Here is a 20,965-nt window from a genome sequence, read left to right on the forward strand (position 1 = left end):
AAACTCAGAAACTTCTTAGAATCAACTCAATAGAGTGCCTCCACCAAGCACAGAAAACAGCTTCTCTGACTTCTACAGCACCTGCTTTGTGATGCTTGAGAGAATCAAGTCTCTAATGCCCAAGAAAATTCCACTTAAAATTCCACTTCTTCATGCCACAGCACATTACTAAGTAACAAGGAAAGAAACATAGTGTACATCTCTGCAGAAAGATACAATTGAAATGGATAAAAGACTAGAATTCAGAAGGATGTCAGGAGAAACTGTTAGCTGCTTTCACACAGGCATGACTTTCTTGAAAAAGGGTGTATAGAGTACTATCAGAAAATAAGGGCCCTGGACTTAGTCGGTTCTGAGAGATAAAGAAAAAAGAAAATGGAGGAGAAACTCACATAAAGGCAGGCATAATTGGTGTTTTGTTACTAAACAAACTGCTCTTCAGTGATTATAGGTGTGCACGTGATTGATTTTTTGTTCCAATCTTGCACTTGTATTAACTAGAACCCTAATTTGTCCATGAGGCTGAAGTGTGTCTTAATTACTTGCCTTCAAAGCTTATGCCCATTTAAAATAAGCTTATTTCTTTTCCATTGTCAGTTCACTCAGAGCCGCCTAATCCACAATCCTCCCGCCCAGCACTCACCACTTCTGATCATTATGGAGAGCAGAGGCAAGGGATGGCCTTACAGACAGGTTCCAAAAAGATCCATCTGTTCGTAACTGTGTGCATCAGCCCACAACACATCCTCCAGCCCTGCTCTCACTGCAAGGGCAGCAGAACATCAAAACCTGAACACATTTACCATCCATGCCGCAAGCCACAAGCAATCTTTCTTTTTTTTTTTTTTTTTTTTGTGTGTGTGTGTGTGTGTGATGTCACTCAGGCTGGAGTGCAATGGCGTGATCTCAGCTCACTGCAACCTCTGCCCCACAGGTTCAAGCGATTCTCCTGTTTCAGCCTCCAAAGTAGCTGGGACTACAGGTGCCTACCATCACGCCCAGCTAATTTTTGAATTTTTAGTAGAGATGGGGTTTCACTATGTTGGCCAGGCTGGCCTTCAACTCCGGACCTCAAGTGATCTGCCAGCCTCGGCCTCCCAAAGTGCTGGGATTACAGGCCTGAGCGACCGTGCCCAGCCTCTTTTCTTTTTTTAGAGACAAAGTCTCCCATGCTCTTTCACCCAGGCTGGAGTACAATGGCATGATCATAGCTCACTATAATCTCAAACTCCTCTGCGTTCAAGCAATCCTCCCACCCCAGCCTCCTGAGTAGCTTGGGACTACAGGTGTGCATCCTTAATATTTTTATTTTTTGTAGAGACAGGGTCTCACTTTGTTGCCCAGGCTGGTTTCCAACTCTCAGCCTCAGGTGATCCTCCCACCTTGGTCTCACCAAGTGCTGGAATTACAGGTGTGAGTCACCTCACCTAGCCCACAGGTGATTTTTCAATACTTACGTTTTCTTCAGCCAGAACTTTGAGTTTTCCCAGGTCTCAGGTCAGTAGACCTGGTGGTGATTTGCATGGCTACTAATTTTAAGACTATCCCCATGTGTGCTACAATCCTTAAAACTGCTCCTGGCATCTGAGGATGGACTGCCCACGATTGGGTGGTTGATGTGCCCTTTTGAACATCTTAGTTAGAGATAGCTCTAAAGCTTGTTCTTAATTGAGGCTCCAGCTCCCTGCTCTCTCTGCTTGGCTTGGGGCCCCTGGAGAAAGAATGAAGCTGCTAGGGAAACTACATGGTTGCAACCAACAAAACCTCTTTCCAACACAAACAGGGAGCCTGAAGAGTCACCACAATGCCCCACCGCCACCCCTAAGGAATCCAAGTTGCTCTTGTGTGCCTCCTTCCTTAAGGCAGTGTATGTGACCACTACAGTGGGCCCCCAGCTTTGCTCCATTGACAGACCTTCTTAATTTGCCTTATGTTTGAAGATGCTACTTGAGGGCTGTTTTTTCTTAATCAAGCATTCTTATTAATGTTCTTCACATTGTTTTTATGATATAACCACATATACTTCCAGAGGCAATAAGGTGGAGGAGCCTGATAATACTATAAAAAGTATTTTTTTTGCAGTAAAGTGCCAGCCAAACCAAACCCTATGGAGCAGAGATATGAACAGAAAGCCAACATACATGTAGTAGTGAATCATAAGACCAATATGTTAGTATGTTAAGGATATAACACATAAGAGATGAGGTAAGAACTGCTGGTAGAAAATAAGACAGGGGGTGTTAGCAAATGAGGGTTTGAAGGACAGAATAACAAAGACACTGGAGGGGGACTACCAAGTTGACAAACATGTATGAAAAAGAGGTGCTTGGAAACCACAGACGAGGAGGGAATGAAGAATAAGCAAAGGGACAGAGATTCCTGGTGGCAGGGGTGAAGTTATAAATGCAGGTAACTTCTACCCCACCTGGAACTAGTAAGATTTTTTGCAGTGGAAGAAGCTACAATGTCAGAAGACAAAAAGTCTCACCAGATTTATAACATTGCCATGCTCTGAGGAACTGGGGAATGTCTAACTAGGAAAATAGAAATATCTTCAAGTATTTTCCACTGAGGAAATTAAATGTAGAGAATTAATTACTCAGGTGATGGAGCTGCAGACAGCCTACCACCAGATACTGAGGTAATCTAGAGATTAGCATGGACAGGAAGCACTACCTCCCCTGGACTATAGCAGGAGATAGTATTGCTGGAATCTGTGGGACAAAGTCACTAGTAAGCAGCTAGAACCAGAGAAGGTCTGTTGAGCACAAGCTATGCTACAGACGTGAATTCCCATTGCCAGGGATGCTACCCACAGCTAGGAAAACAAAAAACAAAAAAATCCTGCATCACCCTTTTCCCTGCGGTCTCCCACCAGTGCCTCCCAAGGGTAAAACACAGCAAGTCAGCTGACTCAGAAATCTGAGAAAGCAGCCTGCAGGGGTGAGCCCCCTCATCTACAGAGAGGAGGAAGGAAGAGCCAGGAATGCTGGACCCAACACCAGAGAGGAGGATAGAAATGCTGGTGAAAGGAAGAGGAGTTCCAGTGAGCTTGAATAAGAAGCTCTTTTTACAACAGGCCTACTTTTAAAAGGTTTGCTTATTGCCATACAATGGTCACAAAGGAATAAATAAACTCGAAGTTCTACCTTCTGGAATAGCTGACTGACAGGAATTCCTGACACATTCAAGTGGCCCCTGATGCTGCCATGCAGAATCCACGTTGGAAGGGGGTTGGGGAATTTATTCTCTGTTACACTTTCTTCAGTTACAATTAAGTCAGGACTAGTCCAAACCAGTGAAAAAAAATTCTTAAGAAAAATTCTACACTATAAAAGGCTAACTTTTCATAAAAAAGGATGAGTTCATGTCCTTTGTAGGGACATGGATGCAGCTGGAAACCATCATTCTCAGCAAACTATCGCAAGAACCGAAAACTAAACACCACATGTTCTCATTCACAGGTGGGAACTGAACAATGAGATCACTTGGACACAGGGTGGGGAACAACACACACCGGGACCCATTGTGGGGTGGGGCGTGGGGAAGGATACATTAGGAGATATACCTAATGTAAATGATGAGTTAATGGGTGCAGCACACCAACATGGCACATGTATACATATGTAACAAACCTGCACGTTGTGCACATATACCCTAGAACTTAAAGTATAATAAAATAATAATAATAATAATAATGTTTTAAAAATGGAAAAATTTCAAATCTGCTGCCTCATCATCAAACTCTTGGGCTTCTCTGCAACTACAGGTAGACAATCTACTGGCCACAGCAGCTGCTGTCACATCCTTCTACAGTGTTTGTAACAGAGGACTGGCCAGTCTCTGACTGTACACTTGCTGGTACAGGGAGCTCACCACATCCTGATACCGATTCTGTTGTTGGATGGAACTGTTGTTGGGAATTCTGCTTCACAATATGCTGAGAAAACTGTAACCTTTGGACTCAAAGAAGTATGAGTTCTTATTTAATTTGAAAATAAGTATCTGAAGAGAGCTATAAACTATATACCACTTTTTCTTAAAAAAAAAAAAGTTGACTTTTAAAATGAAAAATATCATAAATAGTCCATAAAAGTAAATACATATGTGCGCACACACATGTACAAGTAAAACTGAGGAAATCTGAATAAGATTGATGGATCATATCAATGTCAATATCCTGCTAATAAAACTGTACACTATAGTTTTATAAGATGTTATCTTTGTGGGAACTGGGCAAAGGGCACACACAATCTCTCTGTATTCTTTCTTTCTTTCTTTTTTTTTTTTGAGATGGAGTCTCACTCTGTTGCCCAGGCTGGAGCGCAATGGCACAATCTCGGCTCACTGCAACCTCCGCCTCCCAGGTTCAAGCAATTCTCTTGCCTCAGCCTCCCAAGTACCCGGGATTACAAGTGCCCACGACTATGCCTGGCTATTTTTTTTTTTCCTTGAATTTTTAGTAGAGATGGGGTTTTACCATGTTGGTCAGGTTGGTCTCGAACTCCTGACCTCAAGTGATCCACCCACCTCGGCCTCCCAAAGTCTGTATTATTTCTCAAAATTGCATGTGAATCTACAATTATCCCAAAATAAAATGTTCAATAAAAATATCATAAATATGTACATAATATCCACAATTAACAAGGCCTCTTCTTTTCTACTATGTGTCCGGGTCCCCTTACACTCACACGCTCAGTATTTCAACTGTCAGCACTCTTCGTTCTCGCTGTTAAGCAAAGCCCAGTAAGCTCTTTGCTGACCCACCCCACAACTTCTCATAATTTGGTCTTTTCTTTGTCATTGACTTGATACTACTTTTGCAAAAATATGGGGATGATGTCGGGTTGCTATCGTTTGATTATTCAGCCTTTGCATTTCTGACTGTAGAGAGAGTCAGAATATTAGTATTCATACACGGGATAATTAGAAGCCTGCCTTATCTTATTTCATATCTTCTAACAAGCTTCAACCTGTTCATTTCATAATTAAGCATTTAATTCAAAACAGCTCTCTTTACAGATTTATGCTTTCTTTCTCTCACTCTCTTTACCCCTTTATCCCCTTTGGGAGCTAGTGGCCTAAGAACTGGCAGGAAAAACTGCAGTCAAAAGCTTGGCATTATGACAGAACAAGAGGAAAACAACCAACCCCACCCCCAGCTACCACTCATTCACTTAGCTAAAATATAGGCTATCAAAGCAGCAGGGAAAACAACAGATACAAATGCACAAAGAGTCATGCTAGGTCTTCCAGAAACTGATGGTGGATGAAAATCACCTCTTTGCCAAGAGCAAGGGGGGAAAAAATCACTATTCATCACAAAATGATGCACCACAGATCTCTCTTCAGCTCTCCTTCTCTACAACTCCACAAATCCTTCCCGTAAAATATAACTTTCTTCCTTTAATGATCTGAAAGTGAATTATTCATATTCTCCAATTTATCTTTCCTTCTTTTATTTATGCTCAGACACGTACTACTTGACTGTAGAAAGCCTAAGATTACAGGCAAGACAGAGGATTCCCAGCCCTTCCAGGGACACCAAGTCCAATGGGCAGGGCAGGGCAACAGGACGAGGTGGAGGACTGAACATTCATCTGGGGAATGGCAGCTAAGTGACCACATGGCGCAGGCCTCTACGTCATGCTGACTGTTTCACACAATCCATCTCAAATCCTTTCTGTATTTCCATCCCTACAGTTACTACCTTAGCTTAGGTACTCATGATTGTTTGTCTGAGCAGTGCCACTTCCTAGGTGGTCTCCATGTCCCCCAACGCCTCCCCCATCAATCCATTTCCCACACATCTGCCAGAATCATCGTTCTAAGCTGCAAATCTAAGAAGCAATGCCCTCATCAGTAGGTCTCTATCACCTGAGGTCTCCCAAACTTGCCTCATTATTTAAATCAATCAATAAATAAGCAGACTCTTCCATATCTTTTGAAGAAGCCAACCTTATGACAGAATCTAAGTACAAGTTATTTATTTCGGGAGGGGATCCTAGGAAGTACTGGAAGAGGAATGGAGAAAGGAGACAGCCATTTTGAAAGCACAGATTGTCTAGCTGGCCATGACTGTGGGTAACTGAGGCTCAGTTTCACATGGGAACTACAGGACACAGTGTGAAATATGCATCAGTTATTGTGCCCATTGGCAGAGGATGCTAGCAGATTACCCAGCTCTCTTATGTCACTGGCTGAGGTCTATTCCTGAGGCCATTAACTGTGCTGCACTACTAAGCTTCCCCACACACAGGAGAGAAACGCTAGGTGGGGAATAGGAGGTACTTGCAGAACTGCTTCCTGAAAAACGGAGTGTCAGGGCATATGAGTAGCAAACTGACTATGTCTGCTACACCAGGCCATGTCCCTGAAGATGTCCACTCAGTATGTCTTGGGTGGGATCTGCAAATCAGTATTGTGACAAACACATCATGGGATTCCCATGAATGGACAGATTTGAAAAACACTGACAACATTATTAAGTCCAAAATCTTTGGTGGACTCTACCAGGTCCTCCATGTTCTGTGTCTTCTGCCTTGCTCTCCATACCAACCTCCATGCACAGTCCACTTGCCAGAACACACTTGAATCTGTGCACTTCCCTGCAAGCAGCATGTTCTCTTCCATGAGCAGCAACTGTGCCTTAAGAATCTGTAAGAGGCCGGGCGCGGTGGCTCACGCCTGTAATCCCAGCACTTTGGGAGGCCAAGGCGGGCGGATCACAAGGTCAGGAGATCAAGACCATCCTGGCTAACACGGTGAAACCCCGTCTCTACTAAAAATACAAACAATTAGCCGGGCGTGGTGGCGGGCGCCTGTAGTCCCAGCTACTCGGGAGGCTGAGGCAGGAGAATGGCGTGAACCCGCGAGGTGGAGCTTGCAGTGAGTCCAGATCGCGTCACTGCACTCCAACCTGGGCGAAAGAGCGAGACTCCGTCCCCCCCCACAAAAAAACAAGGATCTGTATGATCCCCAAAGCCAAATACAGTACCATTTATACAGTGAATGTTTATACAACAAATGTTTATTAAAGAAATAATTCCCAAAGAAATACATAGTATGATATTATTTAAGTGGTATTGAAAGGTTCCCTGGATTTAAAAAAAAAAAAAAAATCTTCCCTATGTATGAAAATAGTAGGTACAATTCCACCATTAAAACTAAGAAAATACATATTGAGCACCTAATATATGCAAGACACTCAGGAATCCCTCCATAAAAGTACTTCAACCTTTTATCAGCTTTTACACTTTAACAAAGATGTGCTGATACACAGATGTGAATAAAACCCTACAAAGGAGATAAACACCTAGGCAGTGGTGAAAGGTAAAGGGCCTTCACTGTAAAAGGAACTGAAGGTATGAAAGACTTTGCCTATCCTGTGATTCTTCAGGGTTGTCTTCAGGGACACTACCTCTTCCCTTACAAAGATTCAACAGGATAAAGAAGAAAGTTGTATTTCAATGGCACAAACACCTGGAATTATGACTTCTTCCAGTGACTAGAAATGTGGTACTTGGGATCCAGATGGTAACTCTGGGCTCTCTCCCTTACACAATGGCTTCTGAAGCTTTTGAGATGTTCAAGGTGCTCTCTTGCAAATGAGACCAGAACAAAGGCTTTGGCCACTGATGTCATTACAGACCTCACCTGTGGCTTTTCTCCCACTGTTAAAGATGTTAACACAGCACCTTGGTCACATTCCAGTCTGGATAATTACATTGGGGCTAGCAAACTTTATCCTCCAGCACCAACTAAACAAAGTATTCCTTTGGACTTGCCGCCATAACCTTTGTTATGCTGCTGTGGGCTATTAAAGGGCTATTCTATACTTGGGATGGCTGTATTTGTGGAAAATAAATAGCCCTGGCATTACTTTCTATACTGATAAGAAATATACTCCAAATATCACTGGCTAAGTTGGCTATTTTGGCTTAAAATATGCAGTGCCAGAAACAATTAGAAATTACAATAATTTCTTCTCCATTCTCTAAACTTTTACTATCCACACAAATGAAGCCTGAGATATTTGCAGCATTACACAAAGAGGGAGAGATGATGCATTAATTCTACAAAATACATACTTAGTGTCTGCCATATGCCAGGCTGTATGTCGTAGGTACTGGGCACTGTTCTCGCTGCTGGGGGTTATGTTGACAGTGCACATATGAAAATTTTCCAGAAGGAGTAATTCAAATAAATTCTTCCTATGCTGCTACATTTCTAAAAATCTGAATACATTATTTTTACTTGAAAAACTACCATACACAGTTCTCCCAATCAAATACTACTTTTGTCCACCTTTTTTTTTTTTTTTTTTTTTTTTTTTTTTTTTTTTTTTTTGGAGACAGAGTTTCGCTCTTGTCGCCTAGGCTGGAATCCAGTGACGCAATCTCAGCTCACCGCAACCTCCGCCTCCCAGGTTCAAGTGATACTCCTGCCTCAGCCTCCCAAATAGCTGGGATCATAGGCATGCGCCACTACCCCGGCTAATTTTGTATTTTTAGTAGAGACAGGATTTCTCCATGTCGGTCAGGCTGGTCTTGAACTCCCCACCTCAGGTGATCTGCCCGCCTCAGCCTCCCAAAGTGCTGGGATTACAGGAGTGAGCCACTGCACCCGGCCTTGTCCACTATTTAAATAACGGTCGGTAGGACCTGAAACTGTATGTGTAAGTGGAAGTATATGTGTACCTAAGAGTGAGCAAATATGCCTTCCTGGCTATCCTGGAGGGTAGCAAATAGAATGCTGCTTATATATTTATTTGTTTGCTTATTTTTAGCAATCATCCCATTTGGGTGGGTAAGAGTTTACAGGTTATAATAGCAGAAGCTGACATAACAAAATTGAAAACATAAATACCTCTTGTTTAAAGCTCTTTACTGTATGAAAGAAACACAAATCAGGCCCTCTGATATTCTATCATAGGAATGAAAAGTGACAAAAAGAAAAAAAACATAAGTATTGTGTGTGTTTGCACATACACACAAATTATCTTGCACATGAAAATAGGAGAGGGAAGCTAATTTAAATCTCAAGATTCCAGTAGGTTAAATTAAATGTATGAACTAAAGAATATTTAACATCACACTATGCAAGTGGATGCAGAAATAGTTCAGAAATTTTTTTAAGAAACCTAACCTTGAAATTCAGATTAATCCTAGTAGATCTGAAACAGGTACTTTCTCCTAGACAAATTATATCCAGACAGTGGAAAATATATTTTTTTAAAGTGAAGTTCACTTGAAATTTGCCAAATTATTATTCTTTTGGAAAATCCTTCTAGCTAGAACAAGTTAATAGCAGGCTTCTAAAACTAGGTTTAACATGCTGTAAATCCATTTATTCCCCTCCACAAATCTACTAACGTAAGTCTTTTCTAGTGAAAAGGACTCTCTAATGGCACTTAATACTGTCACTACATTGTTTCTCCAATCAGTCAACGTCAAGGTTTTCCACTTAAGGACTTGTATTAAAGTTAAATGCCTACTTTTGTCATAAATAATAAACAATGGAATACAGATTATTTAAAATAGCACATGGAGCCTCAAAATGTATTACACACACAATGCATTTCCTAAGTTTAGAAGAAATGACTAATAATGCATATATGATCCAAGTTTTCCATCCAATAATCCATTATTATTTGAGCACTAAGAAACAATCTGCACTATCACCTCTCTCAGAGATGGATGACTCATCTTCCACTAACAGGCATTAGGTAACACCTTTGGCAAGAGGGTTTTGATAAAAGACTGAAACAAATATTATGCAGGGACACAGGCACCCCACGAACTTTAAAGAGCCCAGATCACTACACCAACAGTGTGTCTACTGCATTGTAGGATAGGAGATTGTAATGAGTGATGGATTAATTAGCTATAATGTACAGGTATACAAACTGACCAACACAATCTTGAATCTCATCCCTGTTGAAAATTCACACAGAATAAGGGATTATTAAAGACTGCCCAAAGCCATAGACAACTACCAAAGCAAGGGACTGGGCTTCCCAGTTTACGGAAAGAGGCAGGAATCACAGGACTTTTAGAGATTCAAGGCACAATATATTGTACACAATGCATCTAGGACCACAATCTAGCCTAGCGTGTCAATGTTGAATTTCTACTCTCAAATGTTAATGTATTTTCTAAGTACAGTATTAAAAATTACAATATTCCATTTTTATAAAGATAAAAATCTTGGTTGCAAATGTTATGTAAATAAAAAACCAAGAAAGAATAATAAAGGAGAGAAATTAGGGGGGAAATGGTCAAGTGTGACCCAGCGGAAGACATCCTGAGACTGGGTCTGTCACCAGGGTTGTGTCACATAATCTCACTATGCCTCAGTGTTCCTCCATATTAAAGGGTTAGGCTAGAGCCTCAGTCTCTACTTCATTCCTAGCAGTAAAATCCTGCCTTCTATTTAGGTATCATAGAAAACCCAAGTTTTTGTAATATCCTAAGAGCACCTGGCAGCAGCAGAAAATGTACTTACAATGCTTAATGACTAAAAAGGGAAGAATGAGAAGGGTCTAAACGATCCTCTCAAACTTGCATTTTTCAGTTTATACTAGGCTTAAGAGGGCAATTGAAGTTAGATGCTTCATTTCATCCCACAATAATTCTTATTATAATAAAACATTTAATATTCCTTTAAAAAATCCAAAAAAAAAAGACACAGCTTCACCTTACTCAAATGAAACTTAGTGGATCTGTCTCATTTGGAGGGTTGCAATGCCTGAGCTACAATGTGAGTATCAGGATGTGGAAGCAGCTGTCACTGCTTTGTTTTTCATTCACAGTAGGTGGTTGCCAGGCAACAAAATACTATTGTCTGTTTCCATGATCTATTGGCCAATTCTACTGGTGATAATGCTTTCTACAGTTTAAAACAGGGCCACCTTTTGGACAAAAAGAAGTGAGAAAAAATTCTAAGGATGACAATAACATATATATGAATAAATACACTGAATGTACTCTAAAATTATGTGTATAAATATACAACTGTGTGCTGATACACATACAAATATTTTGCATGTATGCATATGTGATTATATACATTCTCCTACATACAAACCCATCTAAATTTAATAGGCCCACAACTTGAATCTAAATCCCTTAGGGAAATCAAGGTATGAACTAGAGAAACAAAAACACAGAATTATTTTCTTAACAATAGCAATAACTTCCAATTTGTCCCATATATCAAATCCTGTTTCTTGAACAGGAGGTCCTCCAGTCAGAAAAGCAATTCTGTCTACTTATATAAAAAATAATAATAATGAAAAGCCTTTACCATCTACTTTAGAATCATGTAATACATTTAATATATTGTTTTATTATCACATGCTACCAATGTGTACAAAGATAATTCAAAGAGTGTTGCTGTTTACAACCAAGAATCTTAAATTTTATTCATCTTAAAAATAATTGAATTGTTCTCCCTGGAATAGCCTCATGTGATTCCCCACTTTGTTTTGATATGGGTCCCTGGGGAACAACAGTCACGCTATGTTACTCTTGCGTATTTCAGTAGCTTACAAATAAAATAACACACAGTGTACTCAATATAAAGTTGTCAACATTAACTTGCATCAGCTGCTGTTTGTTTTGCATTGACAAGGCTTCTTAAAGATAAGAATGACAATATTCTTAGATGTACAGACACAACATCAAAACAGCCTGAAGGAATTAAAGCTGGAAAATGCTAGAGGCAATCACACTTTGAAATGAAGAGAAATCAGTATCATTTATACGTACACATATATTTCTTTAAAGGCTCTAAATAATGCCAGAACAATCTGTATTTTATGCAATGCTCATCCGTCTTCCCTCACAATATTCCGAAAGCACTTCAACTATTTAATACATCCCCTCCAAGAGGCCTTTCACTTTTTCAAACTCATTATCACTTTCAAATCTGTATATTACAAGAAACTGAAATAAGCAATATCCATTACATGAATAGACATTATTAATATAAAGTCTCTATCAAAGTGGCAACGCTAGCAAAACAAAAGCAGAGTGTGTTAACCATGAGCTAAGTACCAGCAAATGTTACCACTTTGCGTGACAGAGCCGTCTCCAACAGCACGCACCCGCCTCTCGAGAGGGCCCACCAGGTTTCTCCCTCACATCTCACCCCACAAATGACCCGCTTCTTCCTCTCTCAGCTTTCCAAGCTCGCTCACCTGTGTCTCTCCTCCAGGAATCAATTTCCTTCCCACTTTCTCCACCCTCTTCAGATCCCTTAATCACCCTTCATTCTTTTCTCCAAACTACCAGACTCAAATCTGCAGCCCAGTTGGCCAGGAACCTCTCCATACGCACGTATTTCCTGCATTCTCCTGGGTCTGCTTTTAAAAATTGCTACCACCAAACAAATGCAATCTTAACAAAATTAGGATTACACTGCCAGTGTCTTTTTTCACGTCATGTTAACAGCAGTGAAAGATTGAGGGAGAGAAAAGGAGAGAAGCAGGAGTGTATCTGGGTGAAGGAGCGTGGCTCAGTGGCTATACAGTGAGACGCAGTGATTCCACAGAGCTGGGCTTGCCCACCTGTCGACCCCACTTTCCCCATGTGCTCGCCGCGGGATGACAACCACAACACTCCAGAACCACCCCCCTCCGAAAGGGGGCGGGGTTACGCCTTCAACCAATCAGGACCCGCGAGCCCCGGGTGTCCAACCTATGGGGTGGCTGTGGCCGTGCAGGGGGAGGACGTGGGGTGGTCTGGGAGGGGCCGCGTCCGTGGGAGGCTCGCACGTGTCGGGTCCGGAGAGGCGGGGAGGCGGCCGGCGTCCAGAGGCCGAGGCGCGGGCTCTGAACCCTGGCAGCTACCAAGTCCAGCTACCCCAGTGCCTCCTTTACCTCGCGCTGGGCCAGGCAGGGCGCGCTCCCGCCGAGGAAGACCTGTCCAAGGTGTCCGAGTTCCCCACGAGAGGGGACAGTCACACATAACAACAATAGTACCCAGCGCAGACAAGGCGGGGAGGAAAGTTTCCGGCCCGCAGCAGAGCAGAATCCGCCAAGGCTGGAGGAGAAGGGATGCGGAGCGGGAGGGTGACAACCTGAAAGAAGAGGGCAGCGGGAGCACTGTGCGGGCAGGACCGGGTCCCGGGGGCTACGCCCGCCGAGGGAGACGGGTGCGGGGTGCGCTGTCCAAGGTGCAGGGGAGGTGACTGGCGCACGGCGGGCACGGAGCCCGGAGCCGACACTGGCTGGCGGGCGGCGGGGAGATCGGGGAACAGCTGTCTGGGGCGCTGGGCACCCCCGAGCTCGTAAAAGTGACGGAGCTTGACCCGGGGCACGGCAGGGAAGAGCGTGAGGGCTGCACCGAAGCCCCCACGCGTCCACGCACTCCTCCTTACCAGCCTCACCTCTAGCTCCACTCCCCTCCCCCCTCGCCCACTCCCCTCCCAGTCTAGATCCAGGTGCCGAGGCGGGGGCGAGACCAGAGGACCCAGGCTCGGAGCCGGGACGCCCCAGGGATGTTGCGGGCCCCGGAGCTGCTTACCTGGGGCCGCCGTATGGGGAGCAGAGGCAACCCGCCGCGCGGAGTGGGGCGCCGGGCGCGGCGCGGCTCCTCCTAGCCTCGGCGTCCTCCTCCTCCTTTGCTTCTCCCGGACTCTGTCCCGGGCACGGAGCTGGGAGACGCGGCTGGGCTGCAGTCGCCTTTCCCTCCGCCGCCGTCGCCGCCGACGCCGCTGCAGCAGACAGAGGACGCCCCGTGGCGGCTGGAAGCCTGTGTGAGTAGCGGCGCCCGGGAGAGCAGGGATCTGCTGAGAGGCGCTGGAGACTCCGCGGCTGGAGGCGCGCGGGCGTGCGCACGCGCGCCAGCGAGTGTGAGTGTATGGGTGCGCGCGCGCCCACGGGGTGGGGGAGTCGCGAGGGGAGGGGGAGAGAGGCCGAGAGATGCTCGTAGGGACCGAGGCAAAATTCTGCGCCCCTGGAAATCCGTAAACGCTGGGAAGGAGGATCGAACGCGCGTCTCGCTTGGAGAAGCTGCCCACCGGGCGGCAGCAGAGGAGGAGGGGAAGTCAGCGAGGCGCGCTAGGGCTCCGGATCCCAGCCCGGCAGAGCCGAGCGGAGCGCGCAGCCACCGATGCAGCAGAGGCGGCGCCCGCAGCCCACGGTCGCGCTGCCCCCTCTAGGGAGGGGCCGAGGCCGCTCGCTCCCGCCGCCACCGCCGCGGTCCGGACTGCTCTACTAGGATCGGGGGAACCGAGAGAAGGACCGCACGGTTGCTACGGCGACCTTGGAGGCGCCGGGCCCGCTGAAGGGCCCAGAGGAGAACCTGGGCGCACGTGGCCGACTCCAGGCTGGAGCGGGTGTGTGCCAGGGTTGTGGGCTTGGGGTAGAAGGTGGAATTGGGCCGCGCGGCCTGGGCAGAGGATGCGGGGTGTGCGGCCCAGGGTGGCTCTGCTGGGGTGCGGTCTGCATGCAGGTTGGTAAGGGTGAGGGGATCCTAACCCCAGGTGACATGTTGCATTTTTTTCCTCCTTGGAGGCTACTTTTTCTCAAAGTTATTCACTTCCCAGATAAGAGTGCCGGCCTCCTCTTTGTTAGGATTCAACTTGGCTGTGCAGGCAACCAGGCAGTGCCTCCTTCAAGTCAGGCTTTTCCAAGAACCGCTCCCACCCCCCCCCACCCCCCCCATACATCCACATACCCCGCTCCTCCTTCATCCCAACTACATTGTAATACTTTAGAAATAAATGTTTAAAGCACATTTACATTTTCTGCCTCTTAAAAGATATATTGTCCTAGTAGTATACTTTTCCTTGCTTATTTTAAATTCTGAGTGGGATTTCATTCACACAAACATTTCTTCAAGGGTTGTAAGGTCTGGGTAATACGCGAAATATCCTTCCTGGCAGGAATCCTTCGGGCAGGGATTGTGTTTTGCACACTTGTGCATGCCTCTGGTGCTTAGCATAGTACTCTGTACTTTGTGAGTTCCCTGTAAATGTTGAATGAATGACATTGTTTTCTAGCTTCACATAACCTGAAGGCAAAGACTTGGATGCTGGGAAAGTCATTACCACCCCACTAGGCTTGCTTGATTTTAACTTATGCCATTTCCCTGTGTGTGGCTATTTTCCCCCCTGGCGGTCAGAACCCCAGTGCAAAGAGAGAAAATAATACTTATCCACTGTGCACCCTTAAGAAAGGGTGCATGCAGAAGCACTCTGCAGAGACCCCAGTGGGATCCCCTGGGTGTGAGGGGTCCAAAGCTCAGAATCTAACCTCTCAAAATGTGAAAGTCACTGTTCCTGAGCAGTTTACACTGTCCCTTCTAGAGCAGAAGGATGGGGAAAAGAGTTTTAAGAGAAGTACACTTTTGTTTTGTTTTGTTTTGTTTTTTGTTTTTTGAGACGGAACTTCGCTCTGTCACCCAGGCTGGAGTGCAGTGGCGCGATCTCGGCTCACTGCAACCTATGCCTCCCGGGTTCAAGCGAATTATCCTGCCTCCGCCTCTTAGTAGCTGGGATTACAGGCACTGGCCATCACACCCGGCTAATTTTTTTTTTTTTTTTTTTTTTTTTAAGTTTTTAGTAGAGACAGAGTTTCACTGTGTTTTCCAGACTGGTCTCCAACTCCTGACCTCAAATGATCCACCTGCCTCGGCCTCCCAGAGTGCTGGGATTACAGATATGAGCCACCGCACCAGGCTAGAAATACACATTTCTAATAGCTTATCAGGTATGCATTTTTCTCCTGTAAAGAGTAGTGTTCGTGGACACTGACCAATACGTGCAGGGTCACCCCAGACTGCTAATTCTGCTGTCTGGTGTAGCACCAAGTCTACATCCTTCACCCTTGGTATTTCTACAATCGTCGTCTTAGAAGCAGAAGTCTTCAATTTTGCATTCCATGCTAAATTTCAATTCCTTTGAACTCAGGCTCGCCTATGAGCTGCTTCTCTCTCCACTCATGATACCACAGCTGTGAAGTATAACTGAAATAAAGTGAAATTAAAATGGATTTATTTGGGTGTCGTGTGTTCTCTAGTGGGGGTCCCTTTACCTGATTTATCTACCTTCACTCAATTGACAGTCTTCTTAGAAGACATTTGTTGTGATATTGGAGCTTTTTTTTAGGTTGAAAGCTTAGACATTTAAATTTTTCACTTGAAAGGAAGCTCTAAAACTTGCAGAAGCAGCAGAAAAATTCTGATACTGAAAATGGACCCTTGACAGCCAACCTATAGAATGGGTATGAGTCAGAATTTTCCAGAACAATTTTAAAGCTTCATTTTCCTTGGAAAGTTGCTTTTAGAGTTTTGTTGGGCTCAGAAACTGATACCAGAAAATATGGCACTTTGACACGCTGGACTGAAGAAGCAGCCTCAAGGTCTCTCTGCCTCCTGTCTGTCAGTCTTCTGTCTCACCCAAAGCACAAGATGAAATTGTTCTCTGAAGGTCCTTCATCTACCTAGAAACCAGACCTGCCAAAGAAGAACACACTTGCCTTCTCTGAGTTTTTATTAATCTAACTCACATCACAGGAAGAAAGATTGAAGACTGTCAACACAACTGGACATACTTTTGTCACACTGCTCTGGGGCCCAACAGACTTTATTCCAGGCCATTGTATGTTCACCAAGCTCATTGAATTCCACTAAAAATTCTTTACTCTCCCCCTTAAAATCATCCACATTTCCCTTTCTATTCTTCCCCTATGAAGAAGGGTATATGAGTATCTATGTAACCCATTAGGTTATTGAGCAGTCATTCTCTTGCAATTCCCTTGGGTTACGCACATGAAAATAAGTTTTGTATGTCTTTTCTCCTATTAATAGGAGAAAAATCATCTGCTTTTTGCAAGGTGATTTTCAGTGAACCTTCAGAAGGTTGAAATCCCTACAGTTTCAACAGCTTCCCAAGTGCTCATCTTACTTGGTGGGTAGAAGGACCTTAATAAAGCTGTAACTTCTCTGATGACCACCAAAGGGGACAGTCTTGTCTTTGTAATAATAAATATAAGAAGCCAATATTTAAAAATAAGAATGTAAACATATAGCAATCTTAATGTATGTTAACTTAAAAATAAATTAGTTAATGTATGTTAACTCAAAAGGTAAACAATAGAAAGAAAGAATAACAACATAGATATATAGTATTTCTGACCAACTTAAACATAAAAGTTTGGAGGAGCAACTAGGATTATACGCTATCGACTCCATAGTTCCTTCTGCTACTTAAGTACTAGGTAATAATAAAATGTACAGCTGAGAGGTTCATTTTTATATGTTATTATCAGTCAGATTTAAAATCAGTAGCATATTTGTAAAAGTTCTATTTTTCTTCCTAAAGGGAATGTTCCTTAACATAACTGTTTTTTTCAGTTTGCAGCAGTGCAGCAAACTAGTCAATCATTAACTTAGAAACACAGGATGGTGAAGGTGTGGGGCCTGTGGAGAAACACTCTAAACTTATTTGATCACAACTGTTTTGTCAGTCTAAATAAAAAAAACAAAAACTTTCCACTTTTAAAGACTGATAACATTTAGACTGTGAGATGTACCATGGATTCCAAAGTCAACTCCTCATGCTAGCAGCCCATTGCCCCAAATCTTCTGAAGTGAGAAGGCAGGGACCGTTAGCTGAAATGCTGTTGATTTTAGTGGCTGTGGGCACGCATAAGGATATAGGTAATTTCCCTCATAATGAGGTCCCAGATCACTTAGTCCATTACAGTTTTAAATGATAAAAAGCACCTTGACCTGCACCTGGAAAGAAAGTACCAACTCAGTCCAGAGTATAGTACGGGAACAAGAAGCGGCCTCAAGTCATCCTATTTGTATCTATGTCTTTAAACATTGCCTTATTCCACATACTACTTAGGAAAACAATTCTGACTGGAGATCAGACATCTTTAGGAAGGTTAAAAAATCAGAGAAAAAAATGTTGTTATAGTTTACTAAGCAAAAGAAGACTGGTTTTCTTTCTTAATCATCATTGCTGACATTTGGGGTGCAGGTAGATATGTCTGGTATCAGTGGTTCTAACAGTTTATAGAGCTATATATTTCCAAGAAACTGAAGAAAGCTATGGATCCTTTCTTCAGGAAAATGAACATATTAATGTATAAAAAAATGTTTAAATAAAATTTCAGGGAGTTAAGGGAATTTCCTCTGAAGCTCACGTTAAGAGCTACTGCCTAATACAGATTCATTGCACCATGACATTTTATAGCTAAATGGAAGAATTGGTAGATTTACTAATCTCACTTCTATTTTTAATCTAATAATTTATTTGATTGTCAACACCAAGAAGAGGCATAAGCAACTCAGTAAACCGAACAAGTATTTCTTGAGTACCTACTTCATAATCAGTTCTGTTCTTCAAGCTGTGTTTGTTACCAATAAAGTATAAAATACGATCTATCTATTTCTTTAAGGAGCCTACAGTCTAGTAATCATTATTCTTGAGGACAAAAAAAGTGAACATAGGTATAATTTATCACTTGACCAGGTGCAACAAACTTCAATTTGAATTACCAGTAGAACTTAATAAAGCTATTTGTTAAATAAACCAGTTAGTTAATAATTGATTATCAGTGGCCAATGTATGTATGCATATTTTCATATTCATATTCCCTAGTATCAATCATTTAGATGATCACACCATACATAATGTAAAAAGCTAGTCTATTGCTGTGGCGTGAATTTTAGATTGAGGATATGAAGAAGTTGACAAGGAGAGATAGACCATGTGGGCAATGGCAGCTGTGGATTACCTTTCGCTGGGATCCCTGGGCAGACTGGAATAAGCTGGAATATGCTAGAGCTTGTATTTAACCCATCCAAGAATTTATAGGTCAACCCATGAACAGTGTTTTGAAATTTGTATGTCTACAAAAACCCAGAAGTCTCTTCTTGCATAATTTTAACATTTTATTATTACTCTCCTTACAATTTTTTTAATTTTCACTTTCTCAATTTCTTTCCACTTATTAACACAGAATTCTTTTTAATTAATGTAATTTTTAAAAACACAATTTCTTCACTCAATTTCTGACAAAATTATGAAGAGTCAAAAAGCACTTATAGAGTGAATTGACATAAAGCCATTTACTTAATTAGAGCTGTTTGAAGCCCAACCATCCATGTATTGAATGCCTTATATAACCTGCCTCCCGATGGGCCCCAGAGGCTTCATATGGGGAAGCTAGGACTATTAGTGCTATCTTTTGACTTTTCCAGAGGTGGTCTTAGCACAACATTAAAATAACACAGGATACTGAATCATAAGATCTGAGTTCAAATCCCAGCCTTGCTGTGTGAGATTGGGCACTAAACTTTCTAAGCTTCACTTGTCCCCGTCTGGGAAATGTGGATAATAACACCTACCTCATCAGTTTCTTAAGAAGCTTACATTAAGTAACATGAGAAAGAGTCCCTTTGTTGTGTTATAGGACTTCAGTAAATCTTTGTAAACCTTGGATCTAAATCAAAAGTGTGTGGCAGAAAATTGGAACACAGTCATGAATAGGAAGCTCCTGTAGAAATTATTTAAATCTTTATTATAATGTTGAACTGAGCTGATTTCCTGGGAGTCCCTTCCAAGGATATTTTAAGAAAACCACAGACAACCAAAAGTTGGCAGAAACTGACACATGCAGGAAATTGTGGAGTCCATAATTCTAGAGGTGCTGTAGTTCTATAAATTCTGCTGCTGTTACCAAACCCAAGCTTTGTGTTCATTTGTTTTCAATTAGTCTCTGTTTTGTTTCTGTCACACAGATTCTGCCTCCCCAATGGTGCTTTGCCCTGCTAATTTAACTATGCAAACATTCATTTTACAGATTAATACCAACTGTGAAAATGTCTTTCTTTTAAACAAAAATAGTTCACTGTCCTCTCCTCCCCGCCACTTCCCAATTGTAAAAGTAGTGTGTGTGCTTATGGAGAAAAAATAGGCAATACAAAAATGTATAAAGAAAAAGATTGGCCAGGCACGGTGGCTCACGCCTGTAATCCTAACACTTTGGGAGGCCAAGGAGGGTGGATTGCCTGAGCTCGGGAGTTCAAGACCAGCGTGGGCAATATGGCAAAACCCTGTCTCTACTAAAAACATAAAAAATTAGCTGGGTGTGATGGTGGGTGCCTGAAATCTCAGCTACTTGGGAGGCTGAGGCAGAAGAATCGCTTGAACCTGGAAGGCGGAGGTTGCAGTGAGCTGAGATCATGCTGCTGTACTCCAGCCTAAGCAACACAGCGAAACTCTGTTTCCAAAAAAAAAAATTAAAAAATGCAATAGTATTACCTCTCAGGGACCAACTACAATTACTATTTTGGTATATGCCCTTCCAGACATTTTCTTTGCATATGTTTATTCTTCTTGTTAAAAGTCATTCAGGTTGGCCAGGCACGGTAGCTCACGCCTATATTCCCAGCACTTTGGGAGGCTGAGGCAGGTGGATCACTTGAGGTCAGGAGTTCAAGAACAGCCTGGCCAACATGGTGAAACCCTGTCTCTAAGAAAAATACAAAAAATTAGCTGGATATGGTGGCGTGTGCCTGTAATCCCAGCCACTGGGGAGGCTGAGGCAGGAGAATCGCTTGAACCCGGGAGGCAAAGGTTGCAGTGAGCCAAGATCACGCCATTGCACTCCAGCCTGGGGGACAGCAAGACTCCATCTCAAAAAATAAAAATAAAAAAAAGTCATTCAAGTAAAGATTCAGCCATTTTTAATGTTACCATTTTAGAAACAAACAGTTAAACACTTTCACTAAAAGTCTCAAATGTGTTTCTTTTGACTTTTCCTACACCTTCTTTCCAAGATAGGCTGTTTGCTCAGCAAGTCCTTTAAAACAGGATTTTCACTAGTCATCCTTGAAACTTCTCTTTATATTTCCCCACTTTTACCACTTTTAATAATTAATACTTTTAATGGCCCTTTAAAAACTTAATCTCACCTTTTGCTGATGCTGAGGTGTTCTGG

General features: G+C 42.9%; 1 protein-coding gene across 5 annotated transcripts in view; it reads right to left on the reverse strand.

The window, feature by feature from the left end:
* The window catches only part of ENOX1 (ecto-NOX disulfide-thiol exchanger 1), a 582,538-nt gene extending 568,903 nt beyond the window's left edge, over nt 1-13,635 (reverse strand). For all 5 annotated transcript variants that reach the window (XM_037986753.2, XM_037986751.2, XM_073013850.1 and 2 more), the window contains exon 1: nt 13,530-13,635. The gene's annotated coding sequence lies outside the window, so the exon portion shown is untranslated. The remainder of the gene's footprint in view (nt 1-13,529) is intronic.
* Between the last annotated feature and the right edge of the window lie 7,330 nt (nt 13,636-20,965).

This window comes from Chlorocebus sabaeus, chromosome 3, assembly GCF_047675955.1.
Source record: "Chlorocebus sabaeus isolate Y175 chromosome 3, mChlSab1.0.hap1, whole genome shotgun sequence".
Taxonomy (NCBI): domain Eukaryota; kingdom Metazoa; phylum Chordata; class Mammalia; order Primates; family Cercopithecidae; genus Chlorocebus; species Chlorocebus sabaeus.